General features: G+C 31.2%; 2 non-coding genes across 2 annotated transcripts; both read right to left on the bottom strand.

Moving 5' to 3' along the window:
* Positions 1-18,703: 18,703 nt before the first annotated feature.
* Trnai-aau lies at positions 18,704-18,777 on the bottom strand. Its single transcript has one exon. It is a non-coding gene; the product is annotated as a tRNA-Ile (tRNA).
* Positions 18,778-19,045: 268 nt separating this feature from the next.
* Positions 19,046-19,117, bottom strand: Trnap-agg. Its single transcript has one exon. It is a non-coding gene; the product is annotated as a tRNA-Pro (tRNA).
* Positions 19,118-21,053: the final 1,936 nt, after the last annotated feature.

Genomic DNA, 21,053 nt, shown 5'->3' with positions numbered 1-21,053 from the left:
TGTATGTAGACGTCTTTTGAAATAATTTGATTTATTTTATTTATTCCAGCAGCGTCCTCTCGTACGCACATTTTTTCGCAAAATAATCCTCACAAATATATTTTTAATATATATACAAAAGGCTGTCTGGCGCCGTGCAAACAATTTGCGTTTTTCCGATGCATTTCCTGAAAGCGTTCGCGTCACCTGAATTGCAGGGAACGCCGCCGTGATCAATAACGCTATTGACTCCCGTTGAAATTCCGTGTTCCTGCTAAATTTTCCCATTCCCGATCGGATCCCTCCTCTAACTGCTGTTACCCTGTCTGAGAATGATCGGAAACGGACAATATTTGATTGTAAAAGTTGTATCGACAGCATTGACGCTTTTCAATACACATCGAACCCAGAGATTTAGATCAACGTCCAACTGGGTAGTCAGTCAATAAAATTTATTTTTTTCTATCATTTAAAAATAAATAAAACATTAAAAAATGTTTAACATAATCAATGTTTAATCCTTAAATATATCTGGTACACATAAAATTGGTCTAAAATTTTTATGTCGTATGAATCTGGAAAACCTTTGTTACAATTTATAGGACAGGAAAGGTAATAATGGCATCGGTTATCCGTGTGGGAATTCTGTTTTCCTGGTACATCTCGATTGGAAATATTTGATTCGTTATGCTGTTGGAACTTTTACCAGACAAGGGTAAAAATAATATTTATTTAATTTTGAAAGTTGTTAAAATATGTATTTAAAAAAATATTTAAAATACCAAATCAAGTACGTAGCTAATTATAAAACGACAAATAAGAAAACTATTACAATAAATAAACATCTGATACAGAAAATTTTACTGCTATAACAATAATTGTTAATAAATGCACGTATTAACAACTTTTCTTTAATTTATTTTGTTGTAGACCCTTTATAATTATATATACAGTGTGTATCAGCCAAATGGAATAAATTCAATAATAAATAAATAAAAAACGCTCGGACACGTCGATTGGTATTTTTAGTTGCGCATTTTTTTCAACAAAACTTTTTGTAGAGGGTGTGTCATGTAACAGTGGTCAATACCAACTTTCTTATTTTAAATCAACATATCTTATTCAATTTCAGAAAATTCTAGGCATATTTCATGTAGAATGTCCAGATTCATAGCAAAAATTAACATTAAAAAAAGAAAATTATTTGATTATAGAAATTCGCTACAACGCACTCAATACTTATTTCCCATTTAGCTCTTGATAATGAGAAAGTAAACAAAAACCATTTCAGCGTTCCTTTTTACTGATATGAAATAAAAAAAAACTATAAATTCTTTTGTTTACTTTTGTCTAAAACGCCTGGCCTTAGCAACTTGTCTGCCTGCATGACAGTAGCTGTCAATGTTATAGTCGTTTGAATTTCGTTAACTACATATCAGAAAAATGGTCCATTTAACAGAAATGCACAAAATAATTCTACAGATGATTGATTATGGAGATAACACACGAAGACAAATGGAAGTTGCTCGCTTACATATTTCATGAGAGATTTCCAAAGCCGCCTATATTCCAAGGGACAATTAGTAAAACAGAAAAGCAGTTTTGCGAGCTTGGACATGTAAGGCATATAAAAAAGCTGCCAATGCAATAAATGATGATACCAAATTGGATATTATGCTTGAGTTTGAAGAAAACCCACATACTTCTAGTCGAAAAGCAGCCCCAATGTTCGATGTTAGCCATTCATCGATTATTTGAACATTAAATGAAAATAAAATAAAAAAATGGAAGACGATTTTGATAGGAGAACTTATTTTTGTGAACAAATAATGATGGCAATGTTAGATAACAATGTGATCCAATTAGAACATGTTTTGTTTTCTGATGAGTGTACCTTTACACTTCACGGTCATGCTAATCGACAAAATTGCCGCTATTGGTCTAGCGAAAATCCTCACTGGATTATAGAACATACACAATACATTAATGTTTGGGCAGGAATTGTTGGAGATCATATCATAGATTGATGGCAATTTGAATGGCGATAATTATTTAGCACTGCTCTAAAATAATTGTCGTGCCAACTTTGAAAAACTTATATCCTGATCCAGCAAACCCACAAGTTCCAGCAAATATGATATGGTTTCAGCAAGATGGAGCACTGTCCCATTACCAAATCAATGTCCGGTAGTACCTCAACCGAATATTTCCAAATCGGTGGATAAGGAGGCGAGGATCGATGGAATGGCCATTACGATCCCCTGATCTGACACCGTTAGACTTCTTCTTATGGGGATATGTAAAAACTATTGTATACAAAACTAATCCCCTCGACTTCGCTGACTTAAAAAGACGAATAACGCTTGTGATTAGATCGGTCACGCCTGAGATGTTGAGTAACGTTAGAAGACATTTCTATTTAAGATTAGAATGTTACCAAGATGTTTGCGGCGAGCATTTTGCTTTCTACATTATCAATAAATAAACAGTATTACTTATTACTTTTTGAATTTCTGTAATCAAATAATATTCTTCTTTTAATGGTGATTTTTACAATAAATCACAATCACACTTAATTTTTCTGAAACAGTTAAATAGGTGTAGGATATTGTACATGAAATACGCCTAGAATTTACTGAAAAATCCAAAAATTGAATAATATACAGGGCGTTGCATTTAAAATAAGAAAGTTGGTATTGACCACATGTATAAAAAGTTTTTGGTGAAAAAAATGCGCAACTAAAAATACCAATCGACGTGTCCGAGCGTTTTTTCGAACACGCCCCCATTTATTGAATTTATTCCATTTGACTGACACTGTATATGTAACGTACCCAAATTATGTTTTATTTTCATATTTATTTATGTATTTATGTATTTAACATACACAAACCTAGGAAAATTTTCTTTCCATTTACAGGGTCACAAAAGACAAAATGGTATTACAAATAATAACACAGCCACACAAAAAAAAAGTTGGGTATACTTTTTATGCGACATATATATTTCGTAGTAATTTGGCCTCCTGAACACGAATCTGGGGTCAGAATTGGCCCATCACGTCACAATTTTTTCCTAACCTCAAAAAACTTGTGAAAAATAGTGAAAATTGATGAAAATTTACTGGGAAAATTTGGAAAAAAATTTATTTCCACATCAAATAGTACATTTTTATGTAAAAGACTCTGCTGAATTCAAATCCACTGTCAGAATTGAGCTAGAACGTGTGGTTTTTTTTCTAACCTCAAAAAACCGAGCAGGAATCGCTATTTTCAAATTCTGAGCGGATTTTGACCAGATTTTGTATAAAGGGGTTTTTTGGGTCGCTGATTACGAATATGAATTCACATTGTAAAAATTCAAGATGGCTGATCCAATATGGCGGGTGTACTTTTTTGAAATCCACCGATTTCAGTAAAATTTGGCATCATAAGGATTGCTGGTTGATCTCACCTTCATTAATCACACATCTGGAGCCAGATTTTCATAAATCAAGGTAAAATTTGTAGGCAGAGTCATAATTTTAGGCCGAGTAGGCGGCATTTTTTCGGCAAAGTCACATTTTTAGATTGAAGGCATAAGCAGATGCAGTGATGTGCTGTGTGGCAGTAATGTGTCCTTTTCCTTGAACTTTAAAATTATTAAGAAATAAAAGCATCTAAATGCCATAGGAAAACTGCATAGTAGTTAAAAAAATCTGATTGGAAAACCATAAGCCCATGCACGACTAAATAAATGAAAGAATAAAGTAGAAACTTTTTTGTCTTGTCCCATGGAAACAAGCACATCACACTACACATCATTACATGTGTAGAGTCCTTAAGTCATTTTTTTAAGCGAAGTCACATTTTTAGACGGAGTGGAATCTTTTACCTTGATTTATGAAAATCTGGCTCCAGATGTGTGATTAATGAAGGTGAGATCAACCAGCAATCCTTATGATGCCAAATTTTACTGAAATCGGTGGATTTCAAAAAAGTACACCCGCCATATTGGATCAGCCATCTTGAATTTTTACAATGTGAATTCATATTCGTAATCAGCGACCCAAAAAACCCCTTTATACAAAATCTGGTCAAAATCCGCTCAGAATTTGAAAATAGCGATTCCTGCTCGGTTTTTTGAGGTTAGAAAAAAAACCACACGTTCTAGCTCAATTCTGACAGTGGATTTGAATTCAGCAGAGTCTTTTACATAAAAATGTACTATTTGATGTGGAAATAAATTTTTTTCCAAATTTTCCCAGTAAATTTTCATCAATTTTCACTATTTTTCACAAGTTTTTTGAGGTTAGGAAAAAATTGTGACGTGATGGGCCAATTCTGACCCCAGATTCGTGTTCAGGAGGCCAAATTACTACGAAAAATATATGTCGCATAAAAAGTATACCCAACTTTTTTTTTGTGTGGCTGTGTAATTATTGTATAAAAACATTATTGAAGAAATCATTTACGAATCAGATGCAAACATTGACTATGACACTTTCTTAAACCGGAAATGTGCTGTTATCAAAACATTTGAAACCAAATACTGCGTTTGCAGGTGGACCAATTGTACTTACAGAAAATGTCATCGGAATATACAGCAGCGAATAAATCAAAGTCTTATAAAGTCTGAATCAAATTTGTCTGCTCAAACAGATATTTTGTATTTATTAAGTACAAGCAAATATTCTCAAATTCAGTTTATGATGGATCTCTAAAATATAGGTATTAACTTATTGTTGTCACCGCTGTTCTTGGTGGTGAAAATTCGAAACATTTGGAACTATTCAATTTTCTTGGCTGGAAATATATCGAAACCGAGAGAATTGCGTTAACCAAATTTGGACAGGACATAGCTAATACAATGCGAAATATCGCCTTAATATTAAAAATGTTGTCACCGTCGTTCTTGGTGGTGAAAATTTGAAATATTTTGAATTATTCAATTTTCTTGACTGGCAAATTTTTATTTAAAATCGGAATTGAATTACAGTTTATATTTTAACATTTTAATTTTTAAGACTTTCAACTGAAACACGTTAAAACAACTGCTTTTTCATCCATACAAGATAACTGTTGTGTAATAACTATTTTCCATAGGCTATGGAAGAGTTTACAGTACTGTGCGTGGTTTCTAGAAAACATTAATTATTATAATTTACTGGACTCATCGTTTTTCAGTCATGAAGTATGGTTGCACATGTTAGATTATGTAAATAGCCAAAATTATAGAACTTGGGCTACAGAAAATACTCATAAATTTGTAGAAACCAGTTTACACCTCTTAAAAGTAGGCGTTTGGAATTTCGAAAGCCTGTATTCTTCTGTGAAACTATTAACGCTGAATGATATGGAACCCTTATTTTAGAACCATTTCTAGCAAAATTATATGACGATGAGTTGCAAGTAGGCTACTTTCAACAATATATTTTGTGTAAATTATTAAAGGATAAAAAAACAAACTTACTTTTATTTCTCTTATACTAAAGAAGTCGTATTTACTTATTACACTACATTAGAATCTCTGCATTTTATGTATTTTGAGAAATATTTGATATTTGATAAGTAATACCAACATAAATAAAAATTTTATAGGTATAAGTACGCTAAGCACTGCGCATAAAGAAAATACGAAATGTTAAATTTAGTTAAATATTTTGAGTACCAATTAAGACTTAGTTAATTAATTAGGCGAAAAGACTGGGAATATATTTTTTATAAAATAATAATTATATACGCATAGTCTAATAACATGATTAACCAAGACTCAAAAGTAGAACAGAAACTTCATAAATGTATACAAGTCACGTGACCCCCAAGATTAGGCAACCCAATATTGCACTATTGGTAACGAATAAGTCTTAAATCTTGGAGTCTGCAATATTAATGATTCGTTTACAATGAACAATGACAAACCGTTACGCCAACGCTCGAGATAATGCGATATCTAGTTGATTGAATAGAATCTCTTGAAAGATTACAGTATATTTTGAACACCGATTCCCATTTTCCTCAATTCTTTATTCCAGATCCCTTAATATACCTACCTATGTCTCTTTTATTTAAACATATTCATAAAATATATTTTTTAAGGGATTAATTATTAAACAATTCGTCGTCAAGAATTATTTGAATTTGGTGCCACAGTTTTATCTAGTTTTTGCAGTTTTCTCTTGCAAAGATCTTCTTCAGAATTTTCATTCATCATTATCCGGTTCTTTCCGATAATAAAGCACTTCAACCTCAACAAGCATTTTTACTTTTCCAAGAACAAGATGTTATGTTATATTATCTTTACATACACTTCACATAAAATCGAAATAAATAAAAAATGGTTAGTGAAGTATCAAAGATGAAGGCTTTAGAAATGAATGAAAGTGAAGTTTTGTTTGAAATAATAACGTTGTGGATTTCCATACTTCATATTTTTAACATTTGATTATTTTGTGATCAATTTAATATAAAACATTTTCTATGAAACTAATTCGTTATATTTTTCATGTCGTTTAATATTTTATTATTAAGATTATTATTTAACTGAACACAACAGTGATTGATCCAAAGGTACTGACATCAAATAATGATTTCATATATGTTTTACAGAATATTGGACCTAGAGCTGTTCCTTGCGGTAAGCCACATTCGTGATTGAATCAGCGATAACTCTTAAAAATTTGATATTACTATACTATATTCTGTTATATTTCAATAGTTTTATACTGTTATCTCAAAATCCCATTAATGCTTTGTAGCTGATTATGGCCCACAATATCGAAAGCTTTAATTAAGTCTGTAAATACCTTTTTGTCAAGTGTTTTATAAATCGTACTAATAAGGCGGGCAATTGCCCTCGCTAAAACATCCATAAATCAAAGCTGAGAGGTAGATATTATATTATAGTGATCCAAAAAAGTACAATTCTTGATTTCACGATTTTTTAAATATATTCACTACGTTCCAATTAATGAAATAGGCCCGTAGTTAGATACTTCTTCCTTACAGCTACTTTTAAACTTGGGTCTATAACACCAATATTAAATGCTTTTGCAATATAAGTAATTATATAATTATATTCCTTTTGTCACTACTATTCCATCCACGATGACTTCTTGATTGTGTGAATTTAAAATTGAAAAATATATTAAAATATTAACATTCTTGTTCTCTATGCAATTAAATAAAAAAATTAAATATAATATGATCAATTTTGCAAGCATAAATATAAAATTTTTAAAATTCATCTTTAAAGCTTTAAAATTTGAAATTCTCTCAACTTGATTGAAAATATTACAAGGGATAATTTATATGTGTGTGCAGTTTTACTTTATTTCATTTATAAACGTGATATGAAATGAAATATAAAAAGGGCTTTCGAGTTTTACGTCACATAAAAAATTTGCATATATCCCGCTGTTGGCGATAATCTAATGGATTTAACGAAATTAAGTTTTCTTTCGCTCTTCATATTTCAACCAGGTTTGACATGATAATTTGAGATGATTAATGGATTATTGGGTTTCTCGTAATTCAGTGGCGTAAGAATTTTATAAAGGTATTTACGAATTTATCGCGATCTAGAATTGTCCTATGTATAAAAAGCTGTTAGCAGACCAACTAAATATCGAGCCAATTTGAATTGCTTAATTTACTAACTGAATATACAAGGTTATGACAAAACATCAAATTGGACAAATTCTACATGAAAAAAGTGCCATAAATGCAAGGGTCGTTATAACATCAAAAATAAGACTGATAGGCTACAAGATACGCGAAAACTAACAACAATCAAATGTTTCTAGCATGTTGAAGAGGCTCTTGAGGCTATTGCATGTAGAAAATGTTATTGCAATATATTGTTTTTTAGATCTTTGATGTCCTGTATCTCGAAAACAAAGGACAAATCGTCTAGGTATAGCAAAAAAATTATCTTGTTTTCTTATATTTTATCAGCCTCTGAATTTATAAAACCTTTCCGAATTATCCTTTTCATTGAAACAATTGAATCGATAAAAGGGTTCCAAAAAGATGATATTAACTATTATACAGGGTGTTCCCAAATATCTTGTACATAAGGGAGGAGTAATTCTTTGGCTTATTTCATGACTAAAAGTTCATATAAACATAGGTCCGCAAACCCTTCGTTACCGATCTACAGGGTGTTGAAATTTTTAAGATTTTTTTAGTTTTTTCTCTCACAGTTTTTGAGATATTTAGCTCAAAGTTGGAATATAGGTTACGCTGTAAGGCTTACATCATTGGACATGCCAAATGGTCGTGATATTCTACAGAGTGATATTTTTTCGGGGTTCATGCCCCAAAGAAGAGATTATCTAAATAAAGCCAGAGCCTACTGGACCATTTTAAGAATTTAAATTTCATCTATGGAATTACATAAAATCGTTTTTTATTTTTTTTTCTCGATAACGGTCGCAGATACGAAAAAATCGCAAGAGGCAAAAGAGTTTCTCAACAAAACATAAAATTCAATTTTGATTTTAGAATCTACCAGCGGCGCACCGCACAAAAGTTCAGGAGAAGAAAAAGGGCCATAAACCCCGAAAAATACCACTCTGTAGAATATCACGACCATTTGGCATGTCCAATGATGTAAGCCCTACAGAGTAACCTATATTCCAAATTTCAGCTAAATATCTCAAAAACTGGGGAAGCTATAGAGAAAAAACTAAAAAAATTTTAAAATTTTAACACCCTGTAGATCGGTAACGAAAGGTTTGCGGACATATGTTTATCTGAACTTTTAGTCATGAAATAAGCCAAAGAATTACCTCCTTCCTTATGTACATGATATTTAGGAACACCCTGTATAAACCTCTATTTTGGTGTCATCGTCACTAGTACATTAATGTCGATACTGTTTTAGTTTTCTTTGATTGTCTTTCCGTCATAAGTAAAGCTCAGGATTTTCGTCGGCTAGTCATAGGCGTGTTCGTCGTAAACAAATAAATAAACAGGTAGGTATAAATAAAAATAAATAAATTACTTACTTTATCAGCGAAAGGTCGTTTTTAACCGGTTTCGTACGGTGCGCTGTAGCGAAAGGCCGACGCGGCGGCTATGACCATCCGACCGAGTCCCGAGCTCGAATCATAAGTACCTATATTTAATAAAATTATAATGTTCTGCTCAATTACAAAGTTGTGCTGGCACTGTTTTTCTTAAAACTTAAAATGTCGTTGTCAATACACTGAATATTTCTATTTTACGATAACATGGATTTTTAAATGTTCTTTTTTTAGTATAGAATACTGTGACTAGAATAATAAATGAAACAAAATGATACATTTATGATTACCGGTCATCATTAACGAATTCCTATTAAACAACAACTATAAAAAATATTTTTGAGGATATGATGTATACTCTTAGTTTGTTCTTATATTCAATGATTTGATAACGTAACCCCATAAGAAAAAAACTGGGATGATAGATTCTATGACCTCGCTACTCACTCCATTTTAGGGTAAAGAATGGATAAAGTCGTGACCAAATTTTGATGACTTGATGTGCAACATATACAAAAAATAGACAGACAATAACTTCACACATCGATTGCCTTAAATTTAAGTTTATAAAATTAAAGTTTTATTAAAAAGTAGAATAATACTTTCTGCCTACTGCTTCAGTAGGCTCCATATTTTAGAAACACCCTATACAACCTGTATAGGGTTACAAATTCGCTTCTCATTACAGGGATCTCGGAAATGGTAAGAGATGCGAAGTAGCTTAAATGGGGGCAAAGTTGCGTAATCAGGAGACCAACGATATGTCTCTAAAAAATCAAGGCTAACCTGATTAGTTTCCGAAATATTTGAAAAACACCGAAATTTTGGAAATCCGTTTTTGTTTCATTTCAGCCTTGTTTGAGGTGACATTGAAAAAAGAAGAACACTTTCTCATACCCACTTTTTGCCCTCTATCGAATGGCATAATCAATTTTTATATGTAACGTTTCGTATCTCCAGGACCATCATGAACTTCATTTTTTTAAATACGACCCTGGGAATTTTATTACATTTTTTGCAAAAATATTGTGCAAGAGTAGTACTGTTAGTCAACATTTTGGTGCCTAAGGTTTAGTGTAGTTTATTTATAAGTTGATTTTTCTTACTGTAAAACCTCGATTGAAAGCCAACATGCCTTTTGGACCTGTTATGGTGAGAATTATAGTATTGTTAGAAGACAGTTGGGGGCATCGTGAAACAGCAAGAATTGTGGGTGTGAGCCTTTGTGATGTACAAAGGGTATTCCAGCGCTATCAATAGACTGCATTGATAACCAGAAGACCTGAATCTGGGCGGAATAGAGTTACAACCCAAAGAGATGACCGTTTCTTGGTGTCAACTTCAAGAATTGAGAAATGTAAATGTCGTGAATGGACAGTTAGAAAAAGGGTTCGTGCTGCTGGATTGTCTTGTAGAAGGATGGCTGCAGGTCCACTACTACAACCCCGGCATCGAAATGCAAGATTGGCTTTTGCCCGAAATCACCTGACGTGGAATGCGGAAGATTGACGTAGGGTACTGTTCTCAGATGAGTCGCGTTTTTGCTTAACTGGGTTAGACGGGCGTCGACGACTATGTAGAGGACCTGGAGAAAGATACGCTTCAGTTTGTATTGTTGAGCAACTTCTATTTGGCGGTGGGTCAGTTATGGTTTGGGCAGGAATCTCTTCACAAGTACGCACAGAATTGGTTTTTGTAAAGAATGGCTCTTTAAGAGCCTTTACAGAAATTCTAGGAGATCATGCTGTGCCTTTCCTGGTTACTATGGACGAGCACGGCATTTTAATGCACGATAATGCTATGCCTGAGTTACTACAGAGTATCTGGATAAGATCGGAATTAGACGGTTTGATTGCCCAACTCGCAGTTCAGACATGAATCCTATCGAACATATCTGGGATGCGTTGAGACGACGTATTCGAAGACCAAGTCCAAGAACTGCCCATTAGCTGAGATAATTGCTTTTGCAGGAGTGGAATAACATAGACCAGAATGTGATCCGTAATTTAATTGCAAGCATGTCACGTCGACTTCAAGCAATCATTAACGCAAGATGAGGGAACACACATTATTACCGATTATTTTGTTTCAATTTTTTAGTTCCATATTTTCCAAAACACCAATAATAGTTTTAAATGTAAAGTTGCTTTGTTAGAATAAAATCTTAAAAATTCAAAATGTTTTAAGATCCACAATTTACTCACTTTCGTCTTCAAAACAGAGTACAACAATTTACAATTTTGAACATAAAACAAAAAATTCCACAAAATGTTACAATTATCAATGTGACCTCCATTTTTTTCTTCTAATTAGACAAGGCGAAAACCTCGCATCCGTCGGAGAAATTTTCCGACTCGATTTTTTTGCATATTCAGATTCGTAAGATGTTCCTTTACATGAATCAAGATGATGCCGGCCGGAAATCTGGTGCCCATTTATTTAAACAAACTTTTTTTAAACAAATTGTAAAAATTGGTTTTTCACTTCGGAAAGGTTTTTTGGCATTTTATGAACAAAAAAGTTCCTATGCACTTTGCCTCTAAAATTGATAGTTTTAAAGTTATAAACAATTTAAGTTGCTAAAAATACGAAAATGACGATTTTCAACGGCAGATTTTCGCATTAAAAATTGTTATCTTTGATGTTGCCAGATACCTAAACTAAAGATTAAACATCCCCCTACAAGATGCTGAAGAGTTTTTGGGACTAAAGCCTTGTTTTTTTTATTGTTAATAAAGCGCTATTAGCCGCGCGTGCGCCTCTCTCATACGCGGATTCGCTATTTCGTCTAGCGGCTTCAGCTTATTTTTATATTTGAATTAAGCAACAAAGAGTTTGATGCATTGCAAAGATTATTCCTAAAAATATTAAGTAAGCAAGGCGACACAGCCGATGAAGCTAGAAAATTAATTTTCTGTCATTGTAGCGGAATGGGTATTAAATTAAGTAAAATGTCATGCACTTCCGATTCATTGAAATTACACGTCTTAAGAGCTTCTTTACAAACGTACATATGGAAACGTTCAATTTTTCCTTAATATCAATATTTGGATTTCACAGCTTTTGGTTATCAAAATGAAACAGGTGAATTATTACCTAAATTACCAAAGATCCGTTACCCAAAGACTTAGTTAAACAACGTAAATGTACAAAAAACTGTAAGACTAAAGCTTGTTCTTGTAGGAAAAACTATGTCACTTGTGTACCTTTATGTGATTGTAAAATAGAACAGTGTGAGAACTCTTATGATTGAATAAATGTGTGATAATAATAATATGCAGTATTAAATCAATGTTCTTTAATAAAAATCAAATATATTTGATACTATTGCCTTTTTATTTTTTTTCTGCACTCTATTCGTACAATTTTGAATTAATTAAATAAAATTATTACGAATTATGAAATTTAAATAATCAATTTTTACATTATTTTATGAGTAGTAATAGTACTTAGAATGCTAAATTCAAAGAACAAAAGCTGAAGGCGTTAGGCGAAATAGCGAATCCGCGTATGAGGCGCGCGCGCGGCTCATAGCGCTTTATTAACAATTAAAAAACAAGGCTTTAGAATAATGCGAGTCCCAACTCTTCAGCATCTTATAGGTGGATGTTTAAACTTTAATTTAGGTACCTGGTAACATCAAAAATAACAATTTTTAACCCGGAAATCGGCCGTTGAAAATCGTCATTTTCGCATTTTTAGTAGGGATGGGCGTTTACGCGTCGACTTTAATTGTCGACGTCTACGTGTAGACTTCGCGTAGATTATGTAAACAACGTAGACTATGTAGACAATGTAGAGAAAGCGGAGTTTGCGCTCTAATTTCAGTTTAATCTAACCTATATTATATTTGCGTTACATTTACGTATGATCTATTTTGTGCTCTACTCAATTCATCACTCAACTTTTTCTGTTTGGCTGTTTTTACATAAACATAAAATGAGCGGACGTAAAGATAGAACATAGACATAGAAATTGACCAAAAAAATATCAAGTTAATTTAGGGTTGAAGTCAGAAAGTTGGTTGAGGGTTTGCTTAAAGAATACACTGTGTCTGAATTAAAATTTTCTTGGTAGCTAACGCTTAATATTATTCAGTCCTGCTAAGTAAATCAATTCTTTTATACAAACATTTGACAATTTATGGTGACTTGACATTCTTGACAATTATGTGTTAATTTTAGAATAATTTTTAAATTGGTTAAAATTTCACAGTTTTATAATTTAATCTCAAGTTAAAAGACTTGAAAGCTTGACAATTAAATAATACAAAATGTTCTATAAATTAAACCTTCAACCAATCTTCTGACTGCAACCTATTTTTTTTAAGTTTTGAATACATTATTTATTTCTCGTTATTTTTTTAACTACCAATAATGTTGATGATTATGTTATTATACACTTGTTAAACAATTTTAAAGAATAAAGTTTAATTTAATTTAATTATGTATTTTTATAATGGGGTATTTTCTTTCAATCGAAATGAAAGTGAAAACTTTCATTTTTGTATACTTAATATATATTTTTTTATATTTTTTAAAACAAAAATTATTATAAAAAAAATTATATAAATATATAAATTATGACAGTCAGTAAAAAACAGTTTATTTAATTTTAAAATTTTAGTCTCCATTCGTGACCTCATTAAGTGAAAACTAGGGAATATATTATATAATACTCGTATATGTATAGAGGTACATATATCAATAAATACACATAATATTTAGTTTGAGAAAATGCAATAAAAAACATTATCTTGTGCCTCTGCAAATATTTACAGAAATATGTTACCATTTATCGTTTATTGAAAAGCTCAGCTCTATATGATTTGTATTAAAATCTTAGATCTTATATATTTACATAATATGATCTAGGATTGAAACAAAAATTATTTTGAAAGGGTACCTATATTATAAATTAGTAGAAATATTTAATAAAATTTTTTTTTATTAAATTCTGTAACTCTAACACCTTTAGAAAAAATAAAATTAACGTGTTCTAACTAAACTAAAATATCTACACAAAGTGTTCTTAAAACTTAATCAAATATTCCAAATTGTTGCTGACTTTAAAAATGATAAAATTTTCATTAAAGAATATATGCGACATTATCTTTATTTAGAGATTTTATAGCAAAAAAAAAATTTTGGTCAATCTGACCTGACCTAAAACTATCGAGGAGCATCAAGCGAGACACTTTTTTTTTCTCGTGAATTCTCGGCAGATATTGTTTGATCTTTTGTACTCGGTTTATACATTTTTTTATAGATGGTTGTGATACTGATAGGTAGGTACTTTTCAAATTTCAAATTTTCAATTTTTCTTTTTTTGCAAGAATCACGAGTTACAGCCTTACGAAACTCTTTTTTTGAGGTACATACCTACCACACCTTTTTCTAGTTTTGAGAGTTTCTTAATTGTTGACATTGTCGACATTGTCTACATTGTCGACTCTTCCAAATTAAGTCTTCATCTAGATCATTGTCTACGCGTAGACAATTGCATTGTCTACGTCGACATTGTCTACCCGCCCATCCCTGATTTTTAGCAACTTAAATTGTTTATAACTTTAAAAGTATCAATTTTAGAGGCATAGTGCATAGGAACTTTTTTGTTCATAATGTGCCAAAAAACCTAAACAAAATTTTTCTGGAGTGAAAAAAACAATTTTTACAATTTGTTTAAAAAAAGTTTGTTTAAACAAATGTCCACCAAATTTCCGGCCGGCATCATCTTGATTCATTTTAAGGAACATCTCACAAATCTGAATAAGCAAAAAATCGAGTCGGAAGATTTCTCCCACGAATGCGAGGTTTTCGCCTTGTCTAAATAGCGGTCACAACAATTGATTGTAAAAATAACTGTTATGTGGACATGGCGGTTGTGTCACTTTTATCATTACTTAAAAATACGTGTGTGAAACACACATCTAAAATCATCTGATTTGAAACCACCGGTTTACATGTATATTTAGGAACGAACCACTTGGAAAACAGTGTTTACAGACCTACTCATAAGTCATGGGGGAATTAAGGGATAATGCCATTACCTCGTTTGAGTAAATTGGGAAAGGGACTTAGAAAGAGTTAACTGGCAAACAAGAGAAGTTATAAAAACACGATTGACAACTGACAGTAATGATTTTCTGGACTTACTTTCCGTAATTTCTGTCATTCGATGAAATTAACTGTAAAATATGAATCCATTTCAATAAGAGGATATATTTATCAATAAAATATATTTGAATAAGGTTGTAAATATGTTAAATATACTTTCGAGTCAAAATAGTTAGTGGTTTCGATTTTAAAACTTCGAAACAATAGATTGTTAAATTGAAATTATAAAATTTTATGTTTTGTTGAACTATAAGTGTAGGTAGGAACAATAACAGTTACTAGATGTTGTTATTAAGTACTACTTATTTTATTAGATAGGTATATAAATTCTGTTTTCATACATTAATAATTGGTATATTTTTAGGTAAGTAATATGTTTCTCTCTAATTTATACGAATTCATCTTTGAGTTTCCATTTAAACTGAAAAATAACAAATTTTTTCATTACCACATTCTAAAAGATATTAAATTTTGTTTACAAAGAAAACTTTATTTACATAATTTTTACACAGATACAGACATCACTCATATAATTGATTTTTGACTTACAAAACCCATCACGTAGGTAGGTATGTAATTTAAACAAATTTACTTACTTGCCTACATTTTCCAAAGAAAATTAATTTTTATGTAGTATTGTATATTTTTAATTTTTTATTCTACAGGCTGTTGGAAGTTTGACTGCCTTAATTTTAACAGACGACTGAATATATTAAAATAAACAAAAAAAAACCTTATATGAAATGATCAAAATCGCCAACTTGATGTACAAAAGTTCGATTAATTACGGAATATTGACATAATGCGTGCATAGAATACCATAAAAGACAATGTTTATCACATCACGCGGCGGGTAACACGAGGTACTAAGCTATCAAGCAATACGCAGTTCAGTTGGTATCTGGAATTGGATCGTGTCTGAGTGTTTTTTTCATACTACTATTTCCTTTTCTTGAGGTGTTTTCCAGCGAGTGCCCGAAAATTGGATTCGAAGGTGTCGTGCGTGTATCGAAAATGGTAGTGGACATTTTGAGCATATGTTGTAATTTGGCGTTTAAAAAATAAATTACTGAATTTTGCTTTTTGGTACCTAAATTATTTTCAATAGGTGATTATTTGGATGACGCCGTGAATTTTTGGGTAGTTTAATTACATAATTTTCAAATGCATAATTTGATTAAAAGTTAACTTCCTGTTTTAAGCGATTCATAATTACTAAAATTCGAGCTAAAATTTAAGCACAATACTACCTTCGTACTACAAAATCGATAACTTTTATTTTATTTATTTAAAAACTGGAAAACAATTGTCTTGAAATTTACTAAATGTTTCACAATAACAGCTATTTACATTTTTTCCGTAGGACAAGTATGCCGCGTGACACGTAGTATGCATCAGCTGTGTAGTGTTAGGTTAAGCGCTGTTGTCACGTTGTGATGAAACTCCTCAATATGAACTCGCTGTATTTTGAAAACTGTTAAGGTGGCCATATCCCTGGCCGAGAAATGGTGAAATTTCTGGAATTTTTAGGTACTGAAATCTTGAAAAGTAAAATTTGTAAAATCCCTGATGTTTTGTTTATTCATTGTTACCATTTAAGTTTATCCAAATAAAATAATAACTAAAAAAAGCGTTTGTAAAACATGCATTTTCTGTTATCCTAACCCCACATTTTAAGAATTATTTTCACGTACTTATAAATAAAAGTAAACAATTTTATATGTAGGACTAAGCAAGTAAATGTTATAAGAATATTTACATGTGGAGTTATATATAAAAAAGTTAATATTTTCGTAGATTTCAGTACCTAAAACCTTGATGGTTTGATCGTTTTCTGCACCTGTTTATTTGTTTTACTGCGGCGTCTTTGAAAATACTCAGGTGGCATGACATAACATTCCTGTTATTTGATAAGCTTTAGATTATTCAGTTATTAAATGTTTGAAATTATTTGTCTTTGCGGAAAACACTAAGTATTTAAAGAACATGGGGCCCTTAACGCCCCTGTAATATACAACGTTTTTGTTTATTTATGAATACTCTATCTCATGCTGAAGTAATGGCAGTCAAACTTCTTACACCCTGTATATTTTATAGGCGGTAATTTTTTTAATGTTTAATTATTTATTGTGTGCCTTTTATTGAAATTTTAAAATTAATTAACTCCATACTATATTTTACATAATATGTTAACGAAATATAACTGTTTTTTTTGTTGACCTAATCCAGATAAAAAAAAAGAAAACAAAAGCATATTGTTAATGTCTGATGATGTACTCTCTCATCAGTTTTACTATCTCAATTACAGTCTTTATCATCAATTAATTCACTGATTACTTTTTGATCGCCAGAACTGGAATTTTAGGTCAAAAATTGCATTCAGGCCATTCAAAGGTTTGTCTCTTTAAATTTTGCTATGAAATCTAAAGCTATACTTAAGAGAGATTATTTTTCTTCAGTACCTTTGAACTTGTTCAATACAAGAGACTTTCTCTGATTTATTAAAAGTATGACAAAGTTTAGATTCTACTTTTCATTTTGACTGACTGATTGATCCAACTGTAGTTTGATATAATTGAAATTTGTTCTGCAAATTTCCTTTGTTTCTGAACGTTTTTTAAACATTTGCTTTTGATTAAGGCTTGTACTATTAACAAAATTTTATAGCCAATCATTTGAAGCTTTCAAAGTTTACTCTTTTACTGAAGGTCGAAATATGAGAAAGTTTTTTAAGTCTATACTTATTGTTAGTCGATCTGGCAAAGCCTCTTTAGCGTTTATGACTGTGAAGTGTGAATACTGATAATATTTTCATTACTCTACATACCTTTTTAATAATTGTTGCTTTTATAATAGTCTACCTACGAAGAGTCGAGAGTTTTAGGTAGGTACATATTTGCGAAAACAATTTACGATCGTAATGAGAGGCAATTATGTTTGTTTCTCTCGCAGTCTCAAACCGTTTACAAACTGTCAGATATACTCGGTCACTTAAGTTGTCACGTACTCTCAGCGAGTCTAAGATCATCAATCAATTGGTCAAATATCTCTGATAGTTTCAAATCAGTCCTCAGCTACTACAGAAACAGACTTAATATGGGTAGGTATTCCCCTATAATTCGTTTTGGAAATTTGAAAACTAATCGTTTTTAGAGGTGGCCGAATTAAAAAACTGGTCGAAAATAGATGTTTTACTTTGGAATTGTGTCTAATAAAACTCGAATTTCAAATTCCAGAAGTTATTCTGCTATTTAGAACTCGGGAGCAGGCTTTATTATACTTTTAATTAAACTGTTGAGAATGAAATAGCTTTTTTATGGTTGGCAGTTCGAGAATTGAATTCGTTACGAATGTAATTCCCTATGAAAGAAGTAATTTAAAAAATACTAGCAATAAATAATTAAAAATTTAATACTGAAATAAATAGGCCAGCAGACATGGTTGAACTATTTCCATTATAATAATTATTATAACACATATGAATATGATTGTAACAGTCTAAGATGAAAGGTAAAATGTGTAGTTACTAAACTAAATTCCAACATTGACATTTGTGGATATTTTTTAATAAAACCAAGAATAAAAAATCAAAAAAAAAGTATGGCCCATGGGGGGATCGAACCCACGACCTTCGCGTTATTAGCACGACGCTCTAACCAACTGAGCTAATGGGCCGTTGAAAATCAGTTTGCAAGTACTGTATATAAGAATACAGCAAATTAACGTTTTTATTTATAGAATTTATGATTTGAATAATAATATAGGATAGTAGCAAATATTTTTGTATAATTTAGTCTTCTTCAGTATAATTTAGTTTTTATGAATATAAAAACAATTCATTTCATTAAGCAACATTGATTTAGATTTCTGAATTATAACAAAATGTAGAATGCTAATAAAAAAATAGAATAAAACTTTGCGATATAAAAAATTAAAAAGTAATGGGCTCGTCCGGGATTTGAACCCGGGACCTCCCGCACCCTAAGCGGAAATCATACCCCTAGACCAACGAGCCAGTTAGCAATGCTTCGCTTTGCAATGTATTTCCGTAAATTTTAACATTTAAATTTTTTTACCTTGTTTTATTTTAATTAATCACTTATTTTTTCTATAAATGAATTTATGTCTGTAATTATGTTATTATTGTACATTATAATAAAGTATTGTTTTTCTATAATAGCACAATATAATGAAATGCTGACCTGTTTTGTCTGTTTGATATAGGCAACCATTTATTACACGTCTGAGTATATTGGAATGCATCCATGCCTGTGCTTTACTTTAAAGATAAATTAATGTAAAAAATTTATGAATTGAATTGTGATATAATGCTCTTTAATACCAAACTTAACAAATCTAACATTGTAGACCAGACAATGAGTTTTTAATTGATGCATATATTAAAAAATAACTTATTTTTATACCTAAACTGTTATTAAATTATCTCCTTTTCCTTTTTCACTTTTAAAGTCTTCATCTTTAGGTAGGTACTTGACCAGCGTCTTTTTATGTAGTTCGATTTTACAGTGTGACAAATATAAATCGAAAGTAAAATTAGTTTCCCCGAGATTGAACTGATTTATTATTAGAATCGACGCGAATTTTTTTAATCAGAAAGTCTTTGTAAGTGGAAGCGCAAAAAATAAAAAAAAACTGGCACCAAATTTAAATAATTATTGACAATAGAATCGTTACATAAAAAAATTATTCCCTTAAAAATACATATTGCGAATATGCTATGTTAAGGAAACCCGTATTAAGAGATCTTTCTTTTTAGGAAATAGGAGAAACACACCAATTTGGTCCACCTAGCACAATCCACCATTTTATTTTTGACCTGATAGTAAGGCAGCTGATGTCCTGAGACACGCTTTATCTGGTTACAGGTAAAAACTATAGCTTTTAGATATTTTTGAATACAGGGTGTAAATAAGTAGTAATTCCGAAAAAAAGGAGAAGTCAAAACATGTATAAGAAACCACTATAAAAAAACAAGGACAAACAGGACAAAGAAAAACTACAATCGAAAACACTCTTTATCTGTTAAATGATTAAGATATCGAAATTAAATTTTTCCCACACAACTACTTTTTTAGCCGTGATATACAAATTCTTTTTTGCTATATTTTCGGAAAAGAAGTAAATAATGTTGATTTGGCCCACCCTAGTGCACAGGTAACAATTGGACTTCTTTTTTTGGCCTACATTTGTAGTAAAAATCATCTCTTGTAAGCTACAGTCTTTTAAAGTAAAAAGAAACGATTTTTCTTAATTACTCGTTAACAGTAAGTCAAAATTGAACCAAAATTACCAAGTTTATGAATATGCTTTACCGATTTCTGAACCAAAAACGGTGGTTTTAGAGGTAGTTGCCGCGTTTTAACTACCCTACACCTCAAAGAAAAAATATATCAGAATGGTAAAATTGAAAACTTCGACTTAAAACAGATCATCATTTTCGAGTAAATATAAAGTGCATTTTTATAACAAACAGACGGACTCATTGGGTTGTAAGTTCTTACACCGTTTATTAATAATTTAGTTGTGCGTTTTTTTTCATTATTTATGTATAGTTTTTTTAAAATTTTGTTCTTATTTTGCTTCTAAGTATATACAGATAGTGTTTAAGCCAAAAATGGATTCAAACAATAGAAATCCTTTGATGGTTTGGACTCCCAGAAATAGATACCGCTGTGTGTGCTGTTTTATAGCAACGAAGCAGTCTGAATTCAAAAAATACCGCAAAAAAGGGACGTGTGATATACTTCGAACGAATCGGTACAAATATTGATATAGACCATTTTTTAATTATAAACAGTTTTGCTTTTTTACTTTTATAAATCAAATAGTGCATACGGTAGCCAACAGCCTCCCATTCCTCTCGTATCCTTTACCCTTGGCTACCATAATAGTGTGACATCATCATCATTTGGTAAGTTTATACATAGTTT

The sequence above is a fragment of the Anoplophora glabripennis genome, unplaced genomic scaffold, assembly GCF_000390285.2.
Source record: "Anoplophora glabripennis isolate ALB-LARVAE unplaced genomic scaffold, Agla_2.0 scaffold450, whole genome shotgun sequence".
Lineage (NCBI taxonomy): Eukaryota > Metazoa > Arthropoda > Insecta > Coleoptera > Cerambycidae > Anoplophora > Anoplophora glabripennis.
Note: the sequence above shows the minus strand (reverse complement) of the source record. Positions and strands in the feature narration are given on the sequence as shown.